Genomic DNA, 17534 nt, shown 5'->3' on the forward strand with positions numbered 1-17534 from the left:
CACTTCCTTTAGCAACCTTAGATGCAAGCCATCTGGACAAGTCAACTTATCCACACTAAGCATAGCTAACCTTACCAGTCTGCCTCTCAATTTTCACCCCATCTATTACCTCTAACATTCTGCTTCCACCGATATTTTGCATTTTGTCACTATCCTCTTCCTTAGTAAACACTGATACAAAGTACTCATTAAGTACACTAACCTCGCCCTGCGCCTCTAAGCATATATCTCCCTCTTTGTCTCTAATAGGGCCCATTCTACCTCGAACTACCAACATGTAAATAGTAAGCGGGTAGAGAATTTTTGGGTTCTCTTTTATGTTAACTGCCATTCTATTCTCATATTCTCTCTGCAAGTCTTATTTTCCTCTTCACTTTCCCTCTCAACTTATTGTATTCGGCCTGGTTCTCACTTGAAGTATTCACTTGACATCCATCATGCACCCTCTTTTCTCGTTTCATCATATTCTCTATCTCCCTCGTCATCCAAGGTAGGCTTTGGTTCCCCTATATTTTGCCCTTGTTGGAATGTACCTAGCTTTTACCTGAAGCATCTTCTCCTTAAAGATAACCCATTGTTCCATTACAGTTCTTCCTTTCAGTCTTGGGTTCCATTTTACCGTGCATAGATCCGTTCTCATCCCACTGAAGTTAACCCTCTTCCAATTTAGAAGTTCTACTTTAGATTGTTCTTTGCTCTTCTCCATCACTAATCTAAACCTTATGATATGATGATCACTCATAAGAACTTACAAATTAGGAGCAGGAGTAGGCCACCTGGCCCCTCGATCCTACTCCGCCATTCAATAAGTTCATGGCTGAACTGATTACCCCACATTCTCACCTATCCCCGATAACCTTTCACCCCCTTGCTTATCAAGAATCTATCTACCTCTGCCTTAAACATATTCAAAAACGCTGCTTCCACTGCTCTTTGAGGAAGAGAGTTCCAAAGACTCACGACCCTCAGAGAAAAAATTTCTCCTCATCTCTGACTTAAAAGTGGCGCAGTGGTTAGCACCGCAGCCTCACAGCTCCAGCGACCCGGGTTCAATTCTGGGTACTGCCTGTGAGGAGTTTGCAAGTTCTCCCTGTGACCGTGTGGATTTTCACCGGGTGCTCCGGTTTCCTCCCACAGCCAAAGACTTGCAGGTTGATAGGTAAATTGGTCATTATAAATTGCCCCTAGTATAGGTAGGTGGTAGGGGAATATAGGGAAGGTGGGGATGTGGTAGGAATATGGGATTAGTGTAGGATTCGTATAAATGGGTGGTTGATGCTCGCCACAGACGCGGTGGGCCGAAGGGCCTGTTTCAGTGCTGTTTCTCTAAATAAATAAATAAAATAAATGGGTGACCCCTTATTTTTAAACAGTGACCCCTAGTACTAGATTCTCCCACAAGGGGAAACATTCTTTCCACATCCACCCTGTCAAGACCCCTCAGGACCTTATGTGTTTCAATCAAGTCGCCTCTTACTCTTCTAAATTCCAGCGGATACAAGCCTAGCCTGTCCAACCTTTCCTCATAAGACAACCCGCCCATTCCAGATATTGGTCTAGTAAACCTTCTCTGTACTGCCTCCAACGCATTTACATCCTTGCTTAAATAAGACCAGTACTGTACACAGTACTCCAGATGTGGTCTCACCAATGCTCTGTATAGCTGAAGCATAACCTCCCTACTTTTGTATTCAATTCCCCTTGTGAAAAATGATAATATTCTATTAGCTTTCCTAATTACATGCTGTACCTGCATACTAACATTTTGCGATTCATGCACTAGGACACCCAGATCCCTCTGCATCTCAGAGCTCTGCAATCTCTCACCATTTAGAGAATATGCTTTTTTATTCTTCCTGCCAAAATGGACAATTTCAGACTTTCCCACATTATACTCCATTTGCCAGGTCTTTGCCCACTCACTTAACCTATCTATATCCCTTTGTAGCCCCCTTATGTCCTCTTCACATGTTACTTTCCTACCTATCTTTGTGTCATCAGCAAAATCAGCAACCATACCTTCAGTCCCTTCATCTAAGTCATTTATATAAATTGTAAAAAGTTGAGGCCCCAGCACAGATCACTGTGGCACACCTCTCGTTACATCTTGCCAACCAGAAAATGACCAATTTATGCCTACTCTGTTTCCTGTTAGCCAACCTATCTTCTATCCATGCCAAAATGTTACCCCCTACACCATGAGCTTTTATTTTCTGCAATAACCTTTGATGTGGCAGCTTATCAAATGCCTTCTGCAAATCTAAGTACAATACATCCACCGGTTCCCCTTTATCCACAGCGCATGTAGCTCCCTCAAAGAACTCCAATAAATTGGTTAAACATGATTTCCCTTTCACAAAACCATGTTGACTCTGCCTGATTACCTTGAATTTTTCTAAGTGCCCTGCTAGGACATCTTTAATAATAGCTTCTAACATTTTCCCTAAGACAGATGTTAAGCTAACTGGCCTATAGTTTCCTTCTTTCTGTCTCCCTCCCTTTTTGAATAAAGGAGTTACATTTGCTATTTTCCAATCAAACGGAACCTTCCCTGAATCTAGGGAATTTTGGAAAATTAAAACTAACGCACCAACTATCTTACTAGCCACTTCTTTTAACACCCTCGGACGAAGACCATCAGGACCTGGGGACTTGTCAGCCCGCAGCTCCAACTTCAGTACCACTTCCCTGGTGATTGTAATTTTCTTGATTGCCTCCCTCCCTTCCATTTCCCAAAGACACTTGGTCCATCAGGACTGTTCAAAGAAGGGCGGCACAGTGGCGCAGTGGTTAGCACCACAGCCTCACAGCTCCAGCGACCCGGGTTCGATTCTGGGTACTGCCTGTGCAGAGTTTGCAAGTTCTCCCTGTGACCGCGTGGGTTTTCGCCGGGTGCTCCGGTTTCCTCCCACAGCCAAAGACTTGCAGGTTGATAGGTAAATTGGCCATTATAAATTGCCCCTAGAATAGGTAGGTGGTAGGGGAATTGAGGGAAGGTGGGGTTGTGGTAGGAATATGGGATTCACGTAGGATTCGTATAAATGGGTGGTTGATGGTCGGCACAGACCCGGTGGGCCGAAGGGCCTGTTTCAGTGCTGTATCTCTAAACAAAAATAAAATAAAATCTCTTTCCGCAGCACCAGATCCAGCAATGCCTCCTTCCTAGTTGTACCGTGAACATACTGATCAAGGAAGTTCTTCTGAACATATTTCAGAAATTCCTCCCCCTTTACTCCAACGTCATCCCAATTGATGTTTGGGTAATCAAGGTCTCCCAGTATTACCATTCTATAGTTCTTGCACATCTCTATGATTTCCCTGCTCCTAAGCTCTGAAGGCAATGAGGCTCAAGGATCAATTTGGGATGGTTCTCGTGCCTGCCTTTTTTGACTTATGATTCCAGCCTGCCGGCACAGAAAGAGCCACTGATGCATTTCACCTCCTTGTCTCAACAGGGTAGTGGAAATCTGGAACTCGCTCCCCAAAAAGCTATTGAGGCTAGATCAACTGAAAATGTCAAAACTGAGATAAGGTCCTTGTTAGGCAAGGGAATTAAGGTGTACGGAACAAAGGCAGGTAAATGGAGTTAAGATACAGAGCAGCTATGATCTAATTTAATGGTGGAACCGGCTTGAGGGTGTGAATGTCCCATCCTGTTCCTATGTAACTCGCCATTTGATTTTCTATTTATGTCTTTGAGGCCAGTAGAAAAGTTTACAATCTGTTTGTTGCTTAAGTAGTCACCGATCAGCCACCTCTACAATGAGCTATTTTTGTTTCTCTGCAGCATGTTAGTTGCACCCCTTCTGCAACATGTTGATTGGCATCAAGTGCCTTTGGAATAGTCCATTCTTGGCGTATCAGGCATCTGCGGTTTCCCTTCAAACTGCTTCTTCACTTCTTATATTTTGAGAACTTTCATTCACGAGATAACTTGTTAAAACTGCTAAGCTCCTCTGTGAACCTGAATAACACTCCTCAATTTCTTGAAGTCAACAGTGATCTGCACTACTTGGCTGAGAGTCATCAAACCAAAACCTCCGAAATTCAAATAAATCTGTCTTGCCTCTACCTCCCAAAAAACACTCAAGGCTTGCCAACACAATAGTTTCTCTGTATCAACCCTATTTCCTCTGGGAATCCAGAAAAAGAGGGCATAATCTTAAAATTAGAGCTAGACAATTCAGGGATGAAATCAGGAAGCTCTTCTTCCACACAGAGGGCAGTGGAAATCTGGAACTCTCCCCTAAACAGCTGTGGATGCTGGGGGTCAACTGAAAATTTGAAGACTGAGACCAATAGATTTTTGCTGGGGATAGGGCATCAAGGGATATAGTGCAAAGGCTGGTAAGTAGAGTTTGAGCTATAGATTAGCCATCATCTAACTGAATATACAACAGGCTCGAGGAGCTAAATGACCTCCTCCTCCTATGTTCCTAGAGTTGTCAAGCATACAAAAATGAATTTTTAACAATCTATGGGTAGGTGGAGTTTGGCTTAGGAAGTGGAAAAGTTGAGCTGGAAGGTTCTGACAGCGAGTGAAGGAGTGAGGGGAGAGAGAGAGAGAGAGACAGAGACAGAGAGAGAGAGAAAAAAAGACTTTTAATGTTGAAAGACTACTTTCTGCCGTTGAAAATGTAAAAATTCACATATTTTACACAATTAATGCAAGACAGAAGTTCCTCCCATTTAGGAAAAAGACAAAAACTGGTGTTGATAAAATCACATTTGGACGAAGCATGAAACATTTTGCACAGATGCAAAACTGCAACAGCTAAGTGTCAGTTAGTTAAGTCATTGCAACATTTCAGTGCCGAGTGTACTCACGATTAATCTGAAACAAGCAAGGATGAATAAAGGGGAAATAACTGCAGTCAATTCTAGTTTGTTTTTAATCCAATTTATTTGAAATTCTAACACTAGGGAGTAAGATCTGCAATACAGCTGGATCTGACAGCAGCCTAGATTTCTATATTATTTACACTTACATAGAATATACAGCACAGAAACAGGTCCATACCAGCGTTTATACTCAAAACAAGCCTCCTCCAACCCCTCTTCATCTAACCCCACCAATTTATTCTTCTCATTCTTTCTTCCTCATGCTCGTATCTAGCTCCCCATTAAATGCATCTATGTTATTTACTGCAGCTACTCCCCATTTCCCACTCTCCAGGCAAAAAGGTTGTTCGTGAATTCCCTGTTGGACTGCCTGTTTCCAAACCTGCCTCACCTCATCTGCTACTGAAACCCTCATCCATGCCTTTGTTACCTCTGACCTTTGCTACTACAACGCTCTCCTGGCCAGCCTCCCATATTCCACCCTCCATAAACTTGAGCACGTGAAGTTCACCCTTTTAGAGAATTTTTTTCATCTTCATTCATTTTTCACTAAACCTGATGACTGATATAACAGGAAAGAAACATAAATGATACCAGGAGGTAGCTGATTGGAGGTATGTCACACTGCTCCGAATCCAAGTACTCCTTCTCTACACACCAGTTTAAACTGCGATGGGCATCAATCCCAAACCCAATCCTTCCCGCGCCAGACATCCATGCATTTCAAGGAAGGGTTTGGAATTAAAAACTGAACATGAAGTGATCAGGTTGTTGTAAAAACCCAACTGGTTTCCTAATGTCCTTTAAGAAATTAAACCTTCTGTCGTTACCCGGTCTGCCCTATATGTGACTCTAGTCTCACACTAAGACAATTGACTCTTAACCTTCCCTCCATCATAAGGTCAGAAGTGGGAATGTTCACTGATGATTGCCCAATGTTCAGCATCATTTGCGACTCTTCAGATAGTGAAGCAGCCCGTGTCCATATGCAGCAAGACCTGGACAATATCCAGGCTTGGGCTGATAAGTGGCAAGTAACATTCGTGCTACACAAGTGCCAGGCAATGACCATCTCCAACAAAAGAGGATCTAACCATCAGTCCGAGACGTTCAATAGCATTACCATCATTGAAAATCCAACTCTCAACATCCTGGGGGTTACCATTGACCAGAAACTGAACTGGACCTGCCACTTAAATACAATGGCTACAAGAGCAGGTCAGAGGCTGGGAATTCTGCAGTGAGTAACTCACCTCCTAACTCCCAAAGCCTGTCCACCATCTACAATGTAGAAGTCAGGAGTGTGATGGAATACTCTCCACTTACCTGGATGAGTGCAGCTCCAACAACAATCAAGAGGCTCGACACCATCCAGGAAAAAGTAGCCCGCTTGATCGACACTGCATCCAACACCTTAAACATTCACTCCCTCCACCACCAGCAGCGTGTACCATCTACAAGATGCACTGCAGCAATTCACCAAGGCTCCTTCGACAGCACCTTCAAATCCCGCGATCTCTACCACCTTGGACAAGGGCAGCAGACACATAGGAACACCACCACATTCAAGTTCCCCTCCAAGTTACACAGCATCCTGATTTGGAACTATATAGTCGTTCCTTCACTGTCACTGGGTTAAAATCCTGAACTTCCCCCCCCCCCCACCCACCCCTAACAGCACTGTGCATGTACCTACACCACATGGACTGCAGCAATTCACCACCACCTTCTCAAGGGCAATTAGGGATGGGCAATAAATGCTGGTCTTGTCAACGATGCTCACAACCCCTGAAAGAATTACAAGAAGTAGCCTAGCAAGCCACTCGGTTATATCAAATGGCTACTCTGCAGAAGAAGGCAGCCCATCACCAACACCTTCTCACGACAACTAAGAATTGGTAATAAATGCCGGTCTTTCAGCGATGCCCACATCTTATCAGAATTTAATAACCTTGAGAGTGTAGATCACATTGAAAAAAAAACCAACTTTTCTAATTTCCGACACCTACTTCTAGGCAGACTTGTGCCCTGACCAGGAAATCATGAGTACTTGGTGGACCTGCACAATATCACTTCACAGAGGGAACTCTACATTTTAAAAATCTAGGCAAGTTACCTGCAATTTCCAATGCCTTTAGCTTTTAGTCACTAAAGGAGTCGTCGTAATAGAGTGACCTTTCTAAAGTTACCCACTAAAGGTCTTGTACAATAACCGGTTACCTCTTCGCTTGAAATGCAAAACAGCCAGTTTCTTGCCTGAAGGTGTTCAAATTGGGTGGAGTTGTCCTTTTAACCTATAAAACTGCCTTTCAGCAGGATAGATATGGCCTTGGACTCCAGTGACGTTGCAGGCCAGGTGTTTCTCCACAGCCAGAGAGAGAGAAAAGTAAAAGGGAAAGCAAAATAAGAAAAAGTATGAGAAAGAAGAGAGGAAAGAGAAAAGGGAGAGCAAAGAAAAAAAGAAAATGAAAAAAGAGAGATCAGGACAAAAGAGAAACAGAAAGAGAAAAAAAATGAAAACGAGAGAGAGCACAGAGAGAAAAAAAAAGAGAAAAAAAGATATAGCAGAGAGATTGTCATACTCCAATAAGCCAGCTTCAGATTAATGTTAATAAAGGTCAGGGAGGTGTTTGAACACATACCTTTTTGGGTTGGTGAAACCAGAGGACACAGAAAATGTTCTAATGATGCATTCCAATTTATTATTTACATTCTTATTCTGTTCCTCCACCCCTGCATATACCAAAGATAATTCCCAAATGTCTGCCCCTCCCATACTGTTACATGCCACTGGGGAGGCATCTATATGACCTTGTGTCAACTACCCACCAATCGTCCCTCCCAGCGGGAAGACCCGGGTCTTCAATTATATTTCTTTCGTATAAGACGTTAAGTTGAGGCCCTGTATGCCCTTTCACGCAGACACAGAATCGAAGAACGGTTACCGCACAGGAGGCCATTCAACCAGTCAAGTTCATACCAGCTCTCTGCAAGAGCAATGCAGCTGGTCCCACAACCCACCCTTTCCCATATCCCTGCAATTATTTTCCCTTCAAGTACTTCAAGTCCCATGGCACGACTTTGAACAGGGAAGTTCTCCCTGGTGTCCTAGCCAATATTTATTCCTCAATCAATAGCCCTTTCCTATCCTGAGTGGTGTGAAACAGGGCTGTGTTCTCGCACCCACACTTTTTGGGATTTTCTTCTCCCTGCTGCTTTCACATGCGTTCAAATCCTCTGAAGAAGGAATTTTCCTCCACACAAGATCAGGGGGCAGGTTGTTCAACCTTGCCCGTCTAAGAGCGAAGTCCAAAGTACGGAAAGTCCTCATCAGAGAACTCCTCTTTGCTGACGATGCTGCTTTAACATCTCACACTGAAGAATGCCTGCAGAGTCTCATCGACAGGGTTGCGTCTGCCTGCAATGAATTTGGCCTAACCATCAGCCTCAAGAAAACGAACATCATGGGGCAGGATGTCAGAAATGCTCCATCCATCAATATTGGCGACCACGCTCTGGAAGTGGTTCAAGAGTTCACCTACCTAGGCTCAACTATCACCAGTAACCTGTCTCTAGATGCAGAAATCAACAAGCGCATGGGTAAGGCTTCCACTGCTATGTTCAGACTGGCCAAGAGAGTGTGGGAAAATGGCGCACTGACACGGAACACAAAAGTCTGAGTGTATCAGGCCTGTGTCCTCAGTACCTTGCTCTACGGCAGCGAGGCCTGGACAACGTATGCCAGCCAAGAGCGACGTCTCAATTCATTCCATCTTCGCTGCCTTCGGAGAATACTTGGCATCAGGTGGCAGGACCATATCTCCAACACAGAAGTCCTTGAAGCGGCCAACATCCCCAGCTTATACACACTACTGAGTCAGCGGCGCTTGAGATGGCTTGGCCATGTGAGCCGCATGGAAGATGGCAGGATCCCCAAAGACACATTGTACAGCGAGCTCGCCACTGGTATCAGACCCACCGGCCGTCCATGTCTCCGTTATAAAGACGTCTGCAAACGCGACATGAAATCGTGTGACATTGATCACAAGTCGTGGGAGTCAGTTGCCAGCATTCGCCAGAGCTGGCGGGCAGCCATAAAGACAGGGCTAAATTGTGGCGAGTCGAAGAGACTTAGTAGTTGGCAGGAAAAAAGACAGAGGCGCAAGGGGAGAGCCAACTGTGCAACAGCCCCAACAAACAAATTTCTCTGCAGCACCTGTGGAAGAGCCTGTCACTCCAGAATTGGCCTTTATAGCCACTCCAGGCGCTGCTTCACAAACCACTGACCACCTCCAGGCGCGTATCCATTGTCTCTCGAGATAAGGAGGCCCAAAAGAAAGAAAGAAAAGAAAGAAAAGAATCAATATCGCTAAAATAAAAATAGGTTATCTGGTCATTATCACATTGCTGCTTCTGAGACCTCACTGTGCGCTAACTGGCTGTCGGGTTTCCTACATTACAACAGTGACTACGCTTCAAAAGACATCTCATTGGCTGTAAAGCGCTCTGGGACATCCTGAGCTCATGAAAGGCACGATATAAATGCAAGTCTTTCTTTCTTTACATCTGCAGTAATTTGGCCAAGATCAGGAGTTAGTGAGGGAAAATTATCTGACCATCCCCTTGAAACAGTACATTAGTACAGAGAAACAGTCAAATATATAGAGGCTGGCACCTTAGGGGACAGCTCCAGCATTTAATGATGGGCACAGAATAAGGGTCGGCATAGCTCATGACAATATTTTTTGGGGAGGGGAAATATATTCCTCCTCACTTCCACCCACCCACCCCCCCCCATCCCCCCCACCGCCCCCCCCCATCCCCCCCACCGCCCCCCCCCATCCCCCCCTCCCCATCCCCCTTGAGCTACACCTATGTAATAGTGTACCAATCTCCTGTGCTAGTAATTGTCATGATCAATTCTCCATTGTCTTGGAAAAGAATAAAATCAATTTTAAGTGTGGTCATTGAAAGTGCTAGTCACCACATATGTGTATGCACCTGGAGCACTGGTCTAGTCAACAAAATAGTTTTCCCACATTGAAACCTGTAAAGTGCTTTGGGACATCCTGAGGTCATGAAAGATGCTGTATAAAACAAGGTCTTTCTTTTCCCTTTTGTTAACAAGTGAGTTTTAGGCTGAGAAAATAAAGAAACAACTAGAAGCAGCGGCGACGGCAATGTGAGGAGCCGGGGTATAAAAGCAGCAGAGAGCGAGGCCCGACACCAGAAGCAGCGGTGACGGCGGTGTGAGTGCTTTGTTCTGTTCTGTGGACCTGCGTGACCAGAAAAAAAATCAAAGTGTGACGTCACAGGAGGGCTGCCAGAAGTAACGTGAGGTGTGGAAATGGCAGTCAGTGGGGTAATATGCTCCTCCTGTGAAATGTGGGAGATCAGGGAGAAGTCAAATGTCCCTGATGACTACGTTTGCAGGAAGTGTATCCAGCTCCTTTCAGATCACATGGATCGGTTGCAGTGGCAGTTGGACTGACTGAGGAGCATACAGGAGTCAGTAAGTATCATAAATAGGAGTTTCAGGGAGGTGGTCACACCGCAGGCTCAGCCAGATAGATGGGTGACCGCCAGGAGGGGCAAGCAGGTAGTGCAGGAGTCCCCTGTGCCTATTCCCCTCAATAACAAGTTTGCTGTTTTAATTACTGTTTTGGGGGGAGGGGGGGGGGATGGCCTCTCAGGGGACAGCAGCCAGGTCAATGGCACCACGAATGGCTCTGTTGTACAGCAGGGAAGGTCAAAGTGTAGGCGAGCGGTAGTGATAGGGGACTCTATAGTCAGGGGCACAGACAGGCGTTTCTGTGGCTGCGAGCGAGAATCCAGGATGATGTGTTGTCTCCCTGGTGCCATGGTCAAAGATATCGCTGAGCGGGTACAGGACATTCTGAAAAGGGAGGGTGAGCAGCCAGAGGTCGTGGTCCATATTGGTACTAACGACATAGGCAGGAAGAGAGATGAGGTCCTGCAAAGTGAATATAGGGAGTTAGGCAGAAGGTTAAAAAGCAGGACCTCTAGGGTTGTAATCTCAAGATTACTCCCTGTGCCACGTGCTGGTGAGGGTAGGAATAAGAGGATAAGGCAAATGAATGCGTGGCTGAAGAGCTGGTGCAGGCTTCAGCTTCTTGGACCATGGGGATCTCTTCTGGTGCAAAGGTGACCTGTACAAGAGGGACGGGTTGCATCTGAACTGGAAGGGGACCAATATCCTTGCAGGGAGGTTTGCTAATACTACTCAGGAGGGTTTAAACTAGTCTGACAGGGGGGTGGGACCCATAGTAGTAGTCTCTCCGATAAGATAGTTGAGGCAAATGTAGAGGTTAAAGCAAGCAAATCCAGTAGGCAGGCCGGGCAGGGGCTGGACAGGGAGCGTGGAAGGTCTGGTAGGCTAAACTGCATCTACTTTAATGCAAGAAGCCTTACAGGTAAGGCAGATGAACTCAGAACATGGATCGGTACATGGGATTGTGATATTATAGCTATTACGGAAACGTGGTTGAGCGATGGGCAGGACTGGCAGCTCAATGTTCCGGGGTACCGATGCTTCCGGTGTGACAGAGGTGGAGGTAAGAGAGGAGGGGGAGTTGCACTATTGATTAGGGAGGACATCATGGCAGTACTTAGAGAGGATATCCCGAGGGGAACATCCAGCGAGATCATATGGGTAGAACTTAGAAATAGGAAAGGGGTGATCACTTTGACGGGATTATACTATAGGCCCCCCTAATAGTCAGAGGGAAGTGGAGGAGCATACGTGTAAGGAAATCACAGATAGGTGTAGGAATTATAGGATTGTAATAGTAGGTGATTTTAACTTCCCTAATATTGACTGGGACTGCCTTAGTGCTAAGGGATCAGATGGGGAAGAATTTGTTTAGCGTGTCCAGGATAGTTTTCTGAAACAGGATGTGGATGGCCCTACTAGAGAAGGGGCTACACTCGACCTCCTCTTAGGAAATGAGGATGGGCAGGTGGTTGATGTGTTAGTGGGGGAGCACTTTGGGACCAGAATCCAAAACTCTATTAGCTTCAAGATATGGAAAAGGATAGGACTGGTTCTCAAGCTGAAGTCTTAAATTCGGGGAAGGCTAATTTCGATGGCATCAGACAGGAACTCTCAAAAGTTGATTTGGAGAGGCTGTTTACAGGTAAAGGGACGTCTGGCAAGTGGGTGGCTTTTAAAAGTGAGATAGGAAGAGTTCAGGGTCGGCATGTTCCTGTTAGATTGAAGGGCAAGGCTGGCAAGTTTAGGGAACCTTGGTTGACGAGGGATATTGAGGGTCTGGTCAGGACAAAGAAGGAGGCATATGTCAGGTATAGGCAGCTGGGATCAAGCGACTCCCTCGAGTAGTATAAGGGTTGTAGGAGTACACTTAAGAAGGAAATTAGGAGGGCGAAAAGGGACCATGAGACATCCCTGGCAGATAAGATAAAGGAGAATCCTAAAAGATTCTACAAGTATATTAAGAGTAAAAGGGTAGCTAGGGAGAGAACAGGTCCCCTTAAGGATCAGTAATCTATGTGTGGAGCCACGGGAAATGGGCAAGGTCTTAAATTAATACTTCTCGTAGAGAAGGTCATGGAAGCTAGCGAGTTCAATGGAGGGAACAGCGATATCATGGAGCATATTAACATCACAAAGGAGGAGTGTTGGAAGTTTTGAAGCGCATTAAGGTGGATAAATCCCCAGGGCCTGACCAGGTGTATCAGAGGATGCTATGGGTAGCAAGGGAGGAGATTGCTGGGGCCCTTGCAGAGATTTTTGCATCATCGTTAGCCATGGGTGAGGTACCGGAAGACTGGAGGATAGCTAATGTTGTGCCTTTATTTAAGAAGGGCAGCAGAGATAAGCCAGGGAACTACAGGCCAGTGAGCCTTACATCAGTGGTGGGAAAGTTATTGGAAGGGATTCTGAGAGACACGATTTATATGCATTTGGAAAGGCAAGGTCTGATTAGGGATAGTCAGCATGGCTCTGTGTCACCTCGAGGAGGTGACCAAGAGGATTGACGAGGGCAGGGCGATGGACGTTGTCTACATGGACTTTAGCAAGGCCTTTGACAAGGTCCTGCATGGTAGATTGGTCCAGAAGGCTCGAACACATGGGATCCAGGGTGAGCTAGCCAATTGGATACAAAATTGGCTTGGTGATAGGAGGCAGAGGGTGGTGGTGGAGGGTTGTTTTTCAGATTGGAGGCCAGTGACAAGTGGTGTGCCACAGGGATCAGTGCTGGGCCCTCTGTTGTTTGTCATATATATGAATGACTTGGATGAGAATGTAGGGGGCATGATTAATAAGTTTGCAGATGACACCAAAATTGGTGGTATAGTGGGCAGTGAAGGTGGTTGTCTAAGGTTACAACAAGATATAGATCAACTGGGAAAGTGGGCAAGGGATTGGCAAATGGAATTTAACGCAGACAAGTGCAAAGTGATGCATTTTGGGAAGTTAAACCAGGGCAGGACATATACAGTGAATGGCAGGGCCCTGGGGAGTATTGTTGAGCCGAGACACCTTGGGGTGCAAGTACATTGTTCCCTGAAAGTGGCAACACAAGCAGACAGGGTAGTGAAGAAGGCGTATGGCATGCTCGCCTTCATCGGCCGAGGCATTGAGCACAAGAGTTGGGACGTCATGTTACAGTTGTACATAACATTGATTAGGCCGCACTTGGAGTACCGTGTGCAGTTCTGGTCACCGCACTACAGCAAAGATGTGATTAAGCTAGAGAGGGTGCAGAAAAGATTCACAAGGATGTTGCCTGATTTGGAGGGCTTGAGTTATAAAGAGAGATTGGATAGGCTGGGTCTGTTTTCCCTGGAGCGAAGGAGGCTGAGAGGGGACATGATCGAGGTACATAAAATTATGAGAGGCATAGATAGGGTAGATAGCCAGAGTCTGTTTCCCATGGTAGGGGTGACTAAAACTAGAGGGCATAGATTTAAGGTGAGAGGGAGGAGGTTTAAAGGGGATCAAAGGGGTAAATTTCTCACTCAAAGAATAGTGGGTATCTGGAATGAGCTGCCGGAGGAGGTGGTGGAGGCAGGAATAGTAGCAACATTGAAGAGGCATCTGGACAGGTACTTGAATGAACAAGGCATAGAGGGATATGGAATTAATGCAGGCAGGTGGGATTATTATAGATAGGCATTATGATCCGCATGGACGCAGTGGGCCGAAAGGCCTGTATCTATGCTGTACGACTTTATGACTCTTTGACCATCAACTCTGGTGAGGTCCAACTAGATCCCCCTTCAAAAAAGGACAATGTTAAGTGTCAACATCAATGTCCCAAAATGCTTTTAGATATTATGAATTGTCCTGTGCTCTGCCGGATGTATTTGCATGACAAACAGTGAAAGTTCAAATAACCGCAGTAGCCTAAAACATAACCAAAATGAATAAGCGTCAGCCTTGGCTCAGTGGTAGCACACACACCTGAGTCAAAAGGTCATGGGTTCAAGTCCCACACCAGAGACTTGAGCACAAACTTAACTGAGGTGTTTAAGATAATTCAAAGATGATGGGGTAGATAGAGAAAAATATTTCCTCAAGTTGTGTGGGGGGGGTGGGGGGGTTGAAATAGAGTCCAGAACAAGGTGACAATCTTAAAATTAGAGCTGGATGTTCATGGGTGGTGTCAGAAAGCATTTCTGACAAAGGGTAGTGGAACTGTCTCTTCCAAAAAAAGCTGCTGAGACTAGGTCAATTGAAAAGTTCAACACGGAGATTGATAGATTTTTGTTAGGTAAGGGTATTAACGGTTACAGAACCAAGGTGGGTAACAAGAGTTAAGATACAAATCAGCCATGATCTAACAGAATGGCAGAATGAGCTCAAAGTGCTGAATGGCCTCCTCCTGTTCCTATGCTGTGTGTGCATCTATCTTTGATGAACCTGTTCGGTTGAAAGTCTTTCAAAACATTTTTCCACTTTTAAAAAGAACTGCCCCAATACTAAACTCTCTCATAATTAGGTTCTTAATTTAAACCCCACTATATTAAACTGTGTTGGCAGTAGTGTGGCTGCAGTTCATTAGAAGGACGGATAGCAGCTTACAAATGCATTTAGTCAAAAGGCTGACAGCTGAATTGCACAAGCAGGCTTATAGCCAATCGCAATCAATTCTACACTGATTTTATTTTTCTAAAAGATCCCTGGCACTTGCCCAGGTAGATTTAACCACAATATTTCTATTGGGCATCATTTGTGTGATTGGTATGACACACCATGAACACTGGAGCATATGAGACCTCCTTTCTACAGGGGTGGGGGGGGCAGGGCAGGTGAGGGTCACCACCACTTCTCAGGGATAGGCAGGAAATGGGAGCTCCCATCACCCACAGCCACTGAAGAAATTGAAAAAAAAGTTTACAAATAAACACCATAAATGTATAGACAAGAGCTGCTAGATCCCATTGCATTGCACAATTGAATCCAGTTACAACTAACAAAAGATGCACTCAGTCCATAACAAATATCACCTCAAGCCTGCAATTCATTCTTTCCACAAATGGGACAGAACATCCATTGTATTCTAACTCCCCAGAAATGCATTTGGGCAAAAGAACAATAGGAATAATGTACAGGCACCAAAGAAAATAATTACACAGAGGTGATGAAATAAAAGCCTGCTTCTCCTGTTCACTCCAATCACTTGTTGGGAGTTGCAATGGGCTGGGTGAGGAATGACCCAGCCGGCTTTAGGACCACGCGGATCTCACTCTCTCTCCATGCCGGATCCCAATGACACCGTATTAAGATGAGGCAGTTTCTGAGTGGTCAGATTTCATTGCCGGATCTTCAGCATTTCAGAGAGCCAACGTGTACACACATTCCTCAGTCTGCCCCCTCAAAAACCGTTAACTGCTAAAAATAAGCTTTGCATAGCCTGTCATTTTACAAGGAGACTCTTACAAAATCTAGATTGAGGAGGGAGAATCCCTGTGATTGCAATCAGGCTTCCAAGACAAAACGGAGGAGGAATAAAAATATAAAATACACACTTTTTTTTAAGCAACAGGAAAAAAATTCTGAACACGTTTAATTTTAAGAATGTCTGACAGATTGTCTGTCTCACCCAAACTTCAGACCCAGTTCCCAGGACTCAATCTTCTCAACCTACATTTTCCCAGACACAGAACAATTTCTATTTCTTTAAAAAGATCAGCCACTGTAATCGCTTCTTTCACCAACTTTTTCTTGATTTAAAAAAAACTTTTTATAAAAAGCTGTTTCGGGTTTTCCCTCAATTCTAGTTCAGTTTTTCAGCAGTAAAGTCAAATTTACTCTCGGATAAAAAGAAATTGAAACTGTCATTTCAACATTGCGGCTGTGTTTTAAAGCAAAGATCCATCGAAGTCACATTTCGCAAGTGACTGTTTGCACATCTACTGACCGATAGCTGAAAGGTACAAAAAAAGCCCTGTATTAAAATAACTTCAAGCAAAGTAACTTCTATAAAAGCAAAATACTAAGAATGCTGAAAATCTGAAGTAAAAGCAGAAAATGCTGGAAATACTCAGCAGGTCTGGCAACATCTGTGGAGAGAGACACAAAGTTAACGTTTCAGGTCGATGACCTTTCGTCAGAACGGTTAACTTCCATATTTTTACCTGCTTTCGACCATCGTGCTTTAAATTCTTAAGCTTTGATTGTAACACTATCTCACTAGTACTGCAAACACTGCATTTATTTCAATCGCAACACACAAAAGCTCCATTCCAAAAAGAAATGTTAAAAATCAAATATCAGCACAACTCAAAAAATAGTACCCCCATCTAATGTTCATTAAAAATTGCTTCTGAAAGAAATGTTTCATCCAGTGGATGCAAACATTTGACAGCACATGTACTTAACCCATTCACTTCAACACATTTATTCCAAGTTTTAAAAAAAACCCAGTCAGAAGACTTTTTTAAATGCAATCCCCCCTCCCTTTCTTTCTCTTCCCACCTTCCCCAGATGAACACGTATGCACTTGTGTTTAACAGAATGAAAAGGCTCATTATCACAGATAGTCAGCTATAGGGGGGGGGGGGGTAGAGACAGAGAGGGGGTAACAGTACCCACAGGCAGCCAATGCCCTCCCAGTGCAGAGGGCACAATGCCCTGCATTATATTCAATGGAGCCTCCTTACCTCAAACGTGAGCCAAGCCTGGGGGTGGGGGGGGTCTCCCTCTGTCTCCCGGGGTGTTGATTGTAACTGTTGGACGGTGCAGATCGCGCCAGAAATGCTTCCCTATTTTTACCCTTCAACCTCCTTTTTTTTTCCTGGCGGCTCTCTCTCCCGCGGATGTACAGGACGAAGTGAGCCCGTTCGTCTTGGAGTCGTGGCACTTCTCTCCCCACTGCTGGCAGCCGGCCGACTGTGGCCCCGCCCTTCCATCGCCGGCTCCCATTGGTCCCGCCGGGTCACTCAAACGCAATCTGAGCCAATAGCGAGGCGGGGAAGGACAATGTGGCCGCTGAACAAGGTGGGAGGTGTAGTTTCTGTCTCCTGCTGCAGGAATAGAACGTTGCCCGGGTGCACTCGCCAGGAGTGGAACGTTGCCCGGGTGCACTCGCGCGCTGCCCACTTCATGCTTTCCTGGTGGAAGGGAGAGAGAGCAAGCACTAACTGAATGCAGGGAGATTCTTTTAAAATGGCATTTTCAGTGTGAATTGCATCCTGGTGTTACA

The 17534-nt window shown here is 45.1% G+C and overlaps 1 protein-coding gene across 2 annotated transcripts in view; it reads right to left on the reverse strand.

Moving 5' to 3' along the window:
- The window catches only part of LOC137376301 (ribosome-binding protein 1-like), a 181577-nt gene extending 164365 nt beyond the window's left edge, over positions 1 to 17212 (reverse strand). For both annotated transcript variants that reach the window (XM_068044571.1, XM_068044570.1), the window contains exon 1: positions 16993 to 17212. The gene's annotated coding sequence lies outside the window, so the exon portion shown is untranslated. The remainder of the gene's footprint in view (positions 1 to 16992) is intronic.
- Between the last annotated feature and the right edge of the window lie 322 nt (positions 17213 to 17534).

Source organism: Heterodontus francisci, chromosome 13 (genome assembly GCF_036365525.1).
Source record: "Heterodontus francisci isolate sHetFra1 chromosome 13, sHetFra1.hap1, whole genome shotgun sequence".
NCBI classification, from domain to species: domain Eukaryota; kingdom Metazoa; phylum Chordata; class Chondrichthyes; order Heterodontiformes; family Heterodontidae; genus Heterodontus; species Heterodontus francisci.